We start from the raw sequence: 8653 nt of genomic DNA, 5'->3' as shown, positions 1-8653 counted from the left end.
AGGGGGCAGCTCCTGCATTGAGCATCTGTCTCTTGGTGATTAGTGTGTGTGTCATAGCTACCAGCAGGTTATCCAGTCATCCAGTCATCTGGTCATCTGGTTGTCCGGTCATCCAGTCTCCCAGTCGTCTGGTCGCTTAGGCTCTTATATATAGAGATAGTAGAAGTTCCAAACTGTGCCCCATAAGCCAAATATAGGAAGCCTACTGCCCTGGAGCAAACCCCTCCTTAAAAAATTACACATTATCTTTGGTCTCCCTTCATTTTCTTAACCTCTTTCTATTGCTTACATGCAGCTAACTGTTCTGTTTGACTATTTTTACCACAGTAGTGGCTAATAAAAAAGGAGTTCACTACTCTGTCTCTGACAGCCTCAAAATATGTTTTTCTCTTATTTTAGGAGCAAATCCACCTGTTGCTTCTTTTTTCTATGCATTTCTTAAGAGATAATTATTTTTGTTTTCAATTTCATCATTGCAGCCTCTGCACCATGGATTTATGCAGAGATGGTTGTGCAGTCATTTATGTCAAACTTCTCTTGGTACTATCTGCCTATTCTGGTTAACATCTGGCATTCAGAGAGTAATCAAGACTGTTCTGAATTGAATATTCTCTATCATTTATTTAGTGGAAAACTTTTTCATGCAATAGGAAACATTCATTCCTATTGCCAAACTTTGAGTTATTTGTATTCTCTAGAATCCTTTAAAGGAAGATGGGAAAAGGTTTGTATTTGGAACACAACAAAAAAAATCGCCATGTTACTATCAACAGGAATTGCCTGTTTACCTGCTACTCTTCCCTGAAGTTTTTGAGGTCTGGGCTTTGATTTCCTAAAGTCTAGAATAGTTATTAATGTAAAATAGCCATTCAATAAATATTTACTGAATGTTCTTTACCTCAGAGGATTGCAGCTGATCTGAATTGACTTTATGTCTATCATCTCAATGGTTGTGTTAGTCTATGAAAGCAGTAAGTATTTTAGATCTTCCAGATCAGTATCTCTAGGGTACTGCTTGATTTTACTTTAGAAACATAAGTAAAAGGTAAAGAGTATGCAAGAAAATGGGAAACGGAAGGAATAGTAAATAATTCTTTTCATACAGAGAAGTTTGTATTTCCCTTGTCAAAGTGTTACTGTAGCAAGTCTGTTACCAAATTTCTTTAATATAGAAAATTCCACTGGTATATTTGTCAATATGTCAATAAAGAAATATGGTCCCTGAACTGGTGGTGAAATATTAACAAGTGTTGAAATACTAGAAATAAAATTATTTCAGAAATAGAACTAATCTAGCTCCCTTGTCACTTGCCAGGACTAAAAACATGCAGTGAAATTTTGTAATAAATAAAAAGGTTTAATTCTTCCTGAAAATTGAAAATAACTTGTATGTTTAACCAGAGGTAACAATGGGAAATTCACAATTCAGAAAGGATGCTATCTCCATCTGACATATTGGGTTTATTAAATATTTAATTTGCTGCTTAAAACAATATGAAACAGCAATTCCACATTTCTATTATTAATTAATAAATTTAAATATGTTTTTTTATTGATATAAGGGAGAGAGATAGAAACATTAATGAGATAGGAACATTGATTGGCTGTCTTCTACTGAGGATTGAGCCCTGGGCATGTACCCTGACCTGGAATCAAATCTTGACCTCTTGGTGCATGGGATGATGCTCAAACAACTGAGCCACACCAATCAGGCCAATTCCACATTTTTAAAGAAATATTTGTGAAAATTCTCTAGTAATAATTATTACTTTGGAAATGCCATTCTGAAAACCCCTACTAGATAGGATTGACATTTGTGAAGGAATTTCCTGGAGAAAAATGTCAAATTAAATCAAATAATTACTTCTTGATTACTTGCCACTGTTTAGCTTAATTAAATGGAATAACTTTCTTATTGATTAATGTTATTTTATATCCATATATTTGAGAAAAAAACAGCATATATTGCAGCATCCAGACATTTTCTTTATCTTTCAATAGTGGTAAACATTGGCCTGAAAAAAAATGAAAAAGCACACCATAGGAGTATTTTTCAAAGGACAGTGTTAGAAGTACTGATTTCATAAAATATTGCTATTCTACACATTTCTTTCTCCGTGTGTTCATATATACACAATAACAAAATGTAATTTTGTGGTATTAAATATTAAAATTCTAAGATTTTAATCAAAACTTAAAACTATAGGAAATATAAAATAGAATGTTGTAGAATCAATTTTTATGCTATAAAATTATCACCCACCTATAACATGTTTTATTTTGAGTTTATAAATCTATAATAATAATAGCATAATATACTAATTAGACCAGACAGCCGAACAACCTTCCGGACAACCTTCCAGATGGAGCTGGGGTTGTGAGGGAAGTCCAGGTCCTGGGTGCCTGTCAACAGCTGGAGGGAAGCCTGGGTGCCAGGTGTCAGAAGGGAGCCGGTGCCGGCAACTGGGGGAAGGAAGACCCACTCTGGCATGAATTTTGTGCACCAGACCTCTAGTTTAATATAAAGATCAAACATGCTGATACATTTTTAAATTACTTTGTAAGTTTTATATAACAATTATATTAATCTTTAAGTGTTTTAGATTGACTTACATATCTCTCAGTGTGTTAGTCTCTGCACACATTACGCAAGTTGTTAAGTATAAATTTCTATATTTTTTAGACTTATTCTTATTTCAGTGACCTTTCCAAAAAGTCAGAGCCTTCACTGCACCTGTACTTTAATACTGTGTAAAAAAGAACAGTAAACCTTCATTACCAGAAAATATGTTAGTTTACTGATGAAACTTTCACTTCTCATCTGCATTTTCATTTAATCTGCTGCCATCTGTCTATCTAGGATCTTTACTTAGTGATTTAGTCATCTACACATAAGCACATGTATCTTTAAATGTTTGGCCAGAAACTGATCCATCATTGTGGGCTTTATGCCATTATGTTGCATTATACAATATATTGGTCCTATGCCCTGATAAGAAAAATTTACCATTGCCTGTTGGAAAGGTTTATGGATGTATCTTTCATTGGTGCAGATTACAAGTAAACTATTTGGTTCAAGACTGTGTGGTTAGGTTGCTTCAAAAAGCTGAGTATTGTAGATAATACTGCAAGGAACATGGGGGGCAGATATCTTTCAGAGTTAGTATTTTTTTTTTAATAAATACCAAGAAGTGAAATTGCTGAATCATGTGGTAGTTCTACTTTTAATTTTTTGAGAAACTTCCATACTGGTTTCCATAATGGCTGTGCCAATTTACATTTCCACCATCAACAGAACATAAGCGATCCCTTTTCTCCACATCTTTGCCAACACTTGTTATTTTTTAAAAAAGTCTTTTTGGTAATAGCCATCAGTGCTGTTGAACATCTTTCTATGTCTCTTTTTGCCATTTGTATGATATTTTGAGAAAAATCTGTTTAGTCCCCTTCCAATCACTATATATGAAAGCCCAGCAACCAGAATGGTGGAATGACCAGAACAACTACAATAACCAGTGGCTATGATGCACACTGTGGCAGCCAACTAGCCTGATCCGGGCCCCGATCGCTCCCCCATCCCATGGGCCCACCCCTCGATCAGTCCCCAACACCCCAATCGGTGATGGGGCCGGCCAGCCAACCATCTGCGGCCTCTCATCCTCACTGGCCCAGGCTGATAGACCCTTTTTGGGGAAGACAGGCCAGACCTTACCCATGCACAAATTTGTGCACCGGGCCTCTAGTCTACACTAATAAAAGAGAAACATGCAAATTGGTGTCAATCCACTATGCCCACCAGCCAATCGGATGAGTATGAAAATTAACCCAAGAAATATGGTGGTTAATTTGCATACCCAGGCACGGAGCAAAAAAGACTGAAGGCTGAAGAAGACTGAAGAGGCTTGGCTTCTCCGCTGCGGCTGGAGCGAGCGGTCGGAGCGAAGGCCTGGGTCCCAGGTGCCGGAGGAAAACAAGTGCCGGCAGCCAGGGGAAGGAAGGCCTATTGCACAAATCTCTTCATGCAACAGGCCTCTAGTTTTTAAATAAAATTATTTGTTATTTGCTATTAAGTGATAAGATCTTTATATATTTTGTATATTATATACATATCTATAAGATATGTTATTTACAGATATTTACCTATATTCAGTAAGTTACCTTTTAAATTTGATGATGGTTTCCTTTGCTGTGCAGAAGCTTTTTAGCTTGATGTAGTCACACGTGTTTATTTTTACATTCATTTCCTTTGCTTTTAGTTGCAAAAACCCCACAAAAACAAATAAACAAATTGCCAAGACTGGTATCAAGGAGTTTACCATTTATGATTTTTTCTAGGAGGTTTTGGTTCCAGTTTTTAATTAAATCTTTAATGTACTTTGAGTTAATTTTTGTGTGTATAAAATAATGGTCTCATTTTAGTCTTTTGCATGTGACTCCCCAGTTTTCCCAAAAGCATTTATTGAAGAGATGATCCTTTCCCAATGGCATATTCTTGGCTCCTCTGTCATAAATTAATTGGCCATATTTTTGTTCTCTCTACACTGTTCCATTGATCATTGGGACAAAATAAGAGGACCTTAAGGGCATTATGCTAAGTAAAATAAGTATGACAGAGAAATACAAATACCATCTGATATCACTTATATGTGCACTCTAAAAACAAACAAACAAATTGAATTCATAGATAGAGGTAATAGATTAGTGGTTGCGGGGGGCGGGGGTAAATGGAAGAAGTTCATTAAAGGGCACAAACTTCAAATTATAAAATAAATAAGTCATGGGGATTAACATACAGCATGATGAAGATAGTTAATAATATTGTATTGAGAACTTGAAATGTGGTAAGTAGATCTTGAAATTGCAAGTAGATATTCTCATCACAAGAAAAAAAATGTGTGTGTGACAATGATGTTAACTAGATGTATAGTAGTGATCATATCATAATATCTATAAATATTGAATCGTTATGTTGTACAACAGAAACTAATACAATGTTATAGTACATTTATATTTCAATTAAAATAAATATAGACTTTATTATAAAAAACATAGCAGAAGGGGGAGGAGGACTATTGCAATAGGAAGAAAGCTCTAACAGTATTATATATGTCTCAAAGATTAAGTGTAAAGGCTTTTCTTTCATAGGAATATAGAGGGAAGTGAACCAGTCTAGAAGGAAGAGTGAGTGGAGGAAAGGTATGAAGAGATTATGTGATCAGACAAGTGACAATTAATATAAGTATTCTGTTAATGGAAATTTGAGGTATTTCTATGTTTCTGCTATTATAATAGAACTAGAGGCCCAGTGCATGGATTTGTGCACCAGGGGGTTTCCCTCGGCCTGGCCTGCACCTTATCACAACCTGAGACCCCTCAGGGGATATCGGACTGCCAATTTTACCCAATCCCCACAAGCTAGGCCCAGGAACCTCACTGAGTACACAAATCCATGCACTGGGCCTCTAGTATGCATATAAGATCTTTGGTTAATATCTTCCTACCTTCCCCCCACTCCCTTCCCTCTCAGATTCACCAGTCTGTTTCATGTTTCCAAGCTTGTGCATTGAGCATCTGCTCCCTGGTGGTCAGTGTGCGTCATAGCTACTGGTCGAATGGTTGAATGGTCAAACAGTCAAATGGTCACTTAGGCTTTTACATATAGAAAGATTATCATCTATAATAATAAAAGCGTAATATGCTAATTAGACCAGATAGCGGAATGACCTTACTGACCTCATTCCAGACGTCCTTCTGGAAGAAGTCATGGTGGCAGGGACCAAGGCAGAGGTGGTTAGGGACAATAAGGCAGGCAGGGAGGCAGAGGTAGTTAGGGACAATAAGGCAGGCAGGCAGGCAGAGGCAGTTAGGGGTGATCAGACAGGCAGGCAGGTGAGCGGTTAGGAGCCAGTGGTCCCGGATGCAAAAGCGTGCAGGCTGGGCTGAGGCACCCCCCCCCCATGCATGAATTTTGTGCACCAGCCCTCTAGTTTTTCTATATAAGTTTTGGTACACATCTGTAGTATATCTCAGTCATGTATCTAGTAAGATGGCTATTATCAAAATAAAATATTACAGGTTTTGACAAAGTTATGGAAAAATTGGTACCCTTAAACACTTCGTAGGAATATAAAATGGTACAATAGCCATAGAAAATAATGTGGAAGATACTCAAACAATTCAAAATAAAACTACCTTGTGATTCAGCTACCTTACTTCTGCATATATATCAAAAGAATTAAAATCAGGATCTTGAAGACATATCTATACTTTAATATTAGTTGCAACATCATTCCCAACAGCCAGGATATAAAAACCAACTCAAATTCCCATTAATAGATGAATGGATAGAGAAAATCTAACTTATAATGGGATTATCTTAGCCTTACAAAAAGAAGGAAATTCTACTTATGCCACAATTTGAAGAACATTATGAAATAAGCTAGACACAGTAGAACAAAATTTCACTTATTTTAATACCAAAAATAAGAAAACTCATAGAAGCCACAGATATAATAGTGGTTTCCAGGGGTAGGAAGGTGTGCAAAATAGTGAGCTGTTGTTCAATGTGTATAAAATTTTAGTTACACTAAGTGAAAAATGCTAGAGACTTGTTGTAAACGCAGTGTCTATAGTTAGCAAGATAGTATTGTGCACTTCAAGCTTTGTTAAAAAGGTAGATCTAATGTTAAGTGTTTGTAGCACACAAAAAAATATTCAACAAACAAAAGAAGGGGACACATAAAACTGGGAAATGTTCAATATGTCTACTCTCTTGAAAAGTGTCGTGGGTATATGCACATGTCCAAACTCATCAAATTTTATTCCATTAAGTATGTGTAGTTTTTTGTACATCAATTATACCTAAATAAAGCTGTTAAAAATCAGATCGTCACTTTTCTCACACACACACACACACACACACACACACACACACACACACACACACCAGGCAGTGATTTTGAGTACAGTAGAACTGAATTATGTCTCTATTATTCTTTGAGTATTTTCTATGTCTAGCTCAAGATATTCCAGAATCATCTTGTATATTCCTTGTTTCAGTCCCAGAATCCAATGAACTATGGAAACTTTTTGTGGAAAATGGTACATGAAATCCAATTTATGAACACTAAATGTGCTATTTGGGCACTGTTTCCTAGACCCTCTTGTTAGAAGTCTAAATAAATACACATATACATGCGTGCACACATACATACCAACACATATCTATTTCTTTTTATCCAATGATTGATCTAGCTACTTAACTACCTATCTTAAATGAGTTCAAATTTATACTTCTAATTATTATTTAACTAGTGGCCAGTGATTGAAATTTGTGCACTCGGTGGTGTAGGGGTCCCTCAGCTTGGCTTGCACCCTCTCACTGTCCAGGAGCCCTCAGGGGATGTCTGACTGCTAGCTTAGGCCCAGGAGTAGGCCTAAGCTGTCAGTCGGACATCCTTAGTGCTGCCATGGAGGTGGGAGAAGCTCCTGCCGCCACTGCTGCAGTCTCCAGCCATGAGGCTGGCTTCTGACTGAGCAGCACTCCCACTGTGGGAGTGCACTAACCACTAGGGGGCATCTCCTGCATTAAGTGTCTGCCCCCTGGTGGTAAGTGTGTGTCATAGTAACCAGTTGTCCCACCGTTTGGTCAATTTTGCATATTAGCCTTTTATTATACAGGATGTCACACTAGAGGTCCAATGCATGGATTTGTGCTCTGGTGGGGTCCCTCAATCTGGCCTGCAGGGATCAGGCTGAAACTGGATCTCCGACATCCCCCAAGAGGTCCCAGATTGCAAGAGGGTGGTTCTCCGGTGATGCACCCCAGAATTGGGCTCCCTCCTCTCTGGTTCCAGGTGCATCACCCAAGAACCGCAGCTGCCAAGTCACTGCAGCTTGGCAGCTCCTGCATTGAGCATCTACCCCCTGATGGTCAGTGCACATCATAGCTACCGGTGGGGCAGTCAAACAGTCAGAGGGTTGCTTAGGTTTATATATATATATATAGATACCTTATTGTAACCTTCCCCCCTTCATACTTATACTTTCCTTATGCAGCATTGAGAAATTTGACAACCAATTTTCCCAAAGATGGACTTATTTTTTAAATCTTATTGTATTTAATGTCAGCCAATAGCTTGACAATTTTCTCAGACTGGCACTGACAACTCATGCAGCACCAGGCAGGAATCTACTGCCCCTGCCCCAGTAATACCCAGATTCCATGCAATCTAAAAGCTTCTCCATGCCATGGCAGAATGCCACCTTAGCCAAAAGACCCCACTACCCTCAATAGTGCATTACACTAAAGTCATCCCAGCCTTACCAGTGTTGGCAAAAAGTAAAGAGATCAATGCTTCACTGACAGAGAGATGACCTCTGTTCCTACAATTTTCCTTTATTTTTTTACATAAATTTATTTTTTTGGAGTTACTATTTTGTCCCGGACTACTGCATTGAAATTTGACAGAGATTGGCATGTAATTTTTTTTCTCTGAAAAATTTACTTTCTATTATATTCTGACTTTTATAAAAATAAGTGAGAATTTTTCTCACAAATCATTCTCTGGAAGATAATTGTACAAAATGGATCATTTCAATGTGGTTTATAGGGTAGTTGAGGGCACTAGTAAGCAGGGCAGTCTGAGTAAAA

The 8653-nt window shown here is 37.5% G+C and overlaps 1 long non-coding RNA gene across 1 annotated transcript in view; it reads left to right on the top strand.

The window, feature by feature from the left end:
* LOC107184702 overlaps window positions 1–4515 on the top strand; it is a 14672-nt gene extending 10157 nt beyond the window's left edge. Inside the window, exons 3-4 of the long non-coding RNA XR_001515601.1 lie at window positions 518–525; window positions 4420–4515. This is a non-coding gene — a long non-coding RNA (uncharacterized LOC107184702). The remainder of the gene's footprint in view (window positions 1–517; window positions 526–4419) is intronic.
* The last annotated feature ends 4138 nt before the right edge of the window (window positions 4516–8653 follow it).

The sequence above is a fragment of the Myotis davidii genome, unplaced genomic scaffold, assembly GCF_000327345.1.
Source record: "Myotis davidii unplaced genomic scaffold, ASM32734v1 scaffold3347, whole genome shotgun sequence".
NCBI lineage: Eukaryota > Metazoa > Chordata > Mammalia > Chiroptera > Vespertilionidae > Myotis > Myotis davidii.
The sequence above is the reverse complement of the archived record's forward strand: the minus strand, read 5'-3'. Positions and strand labels throughout refer to the sequence as shown.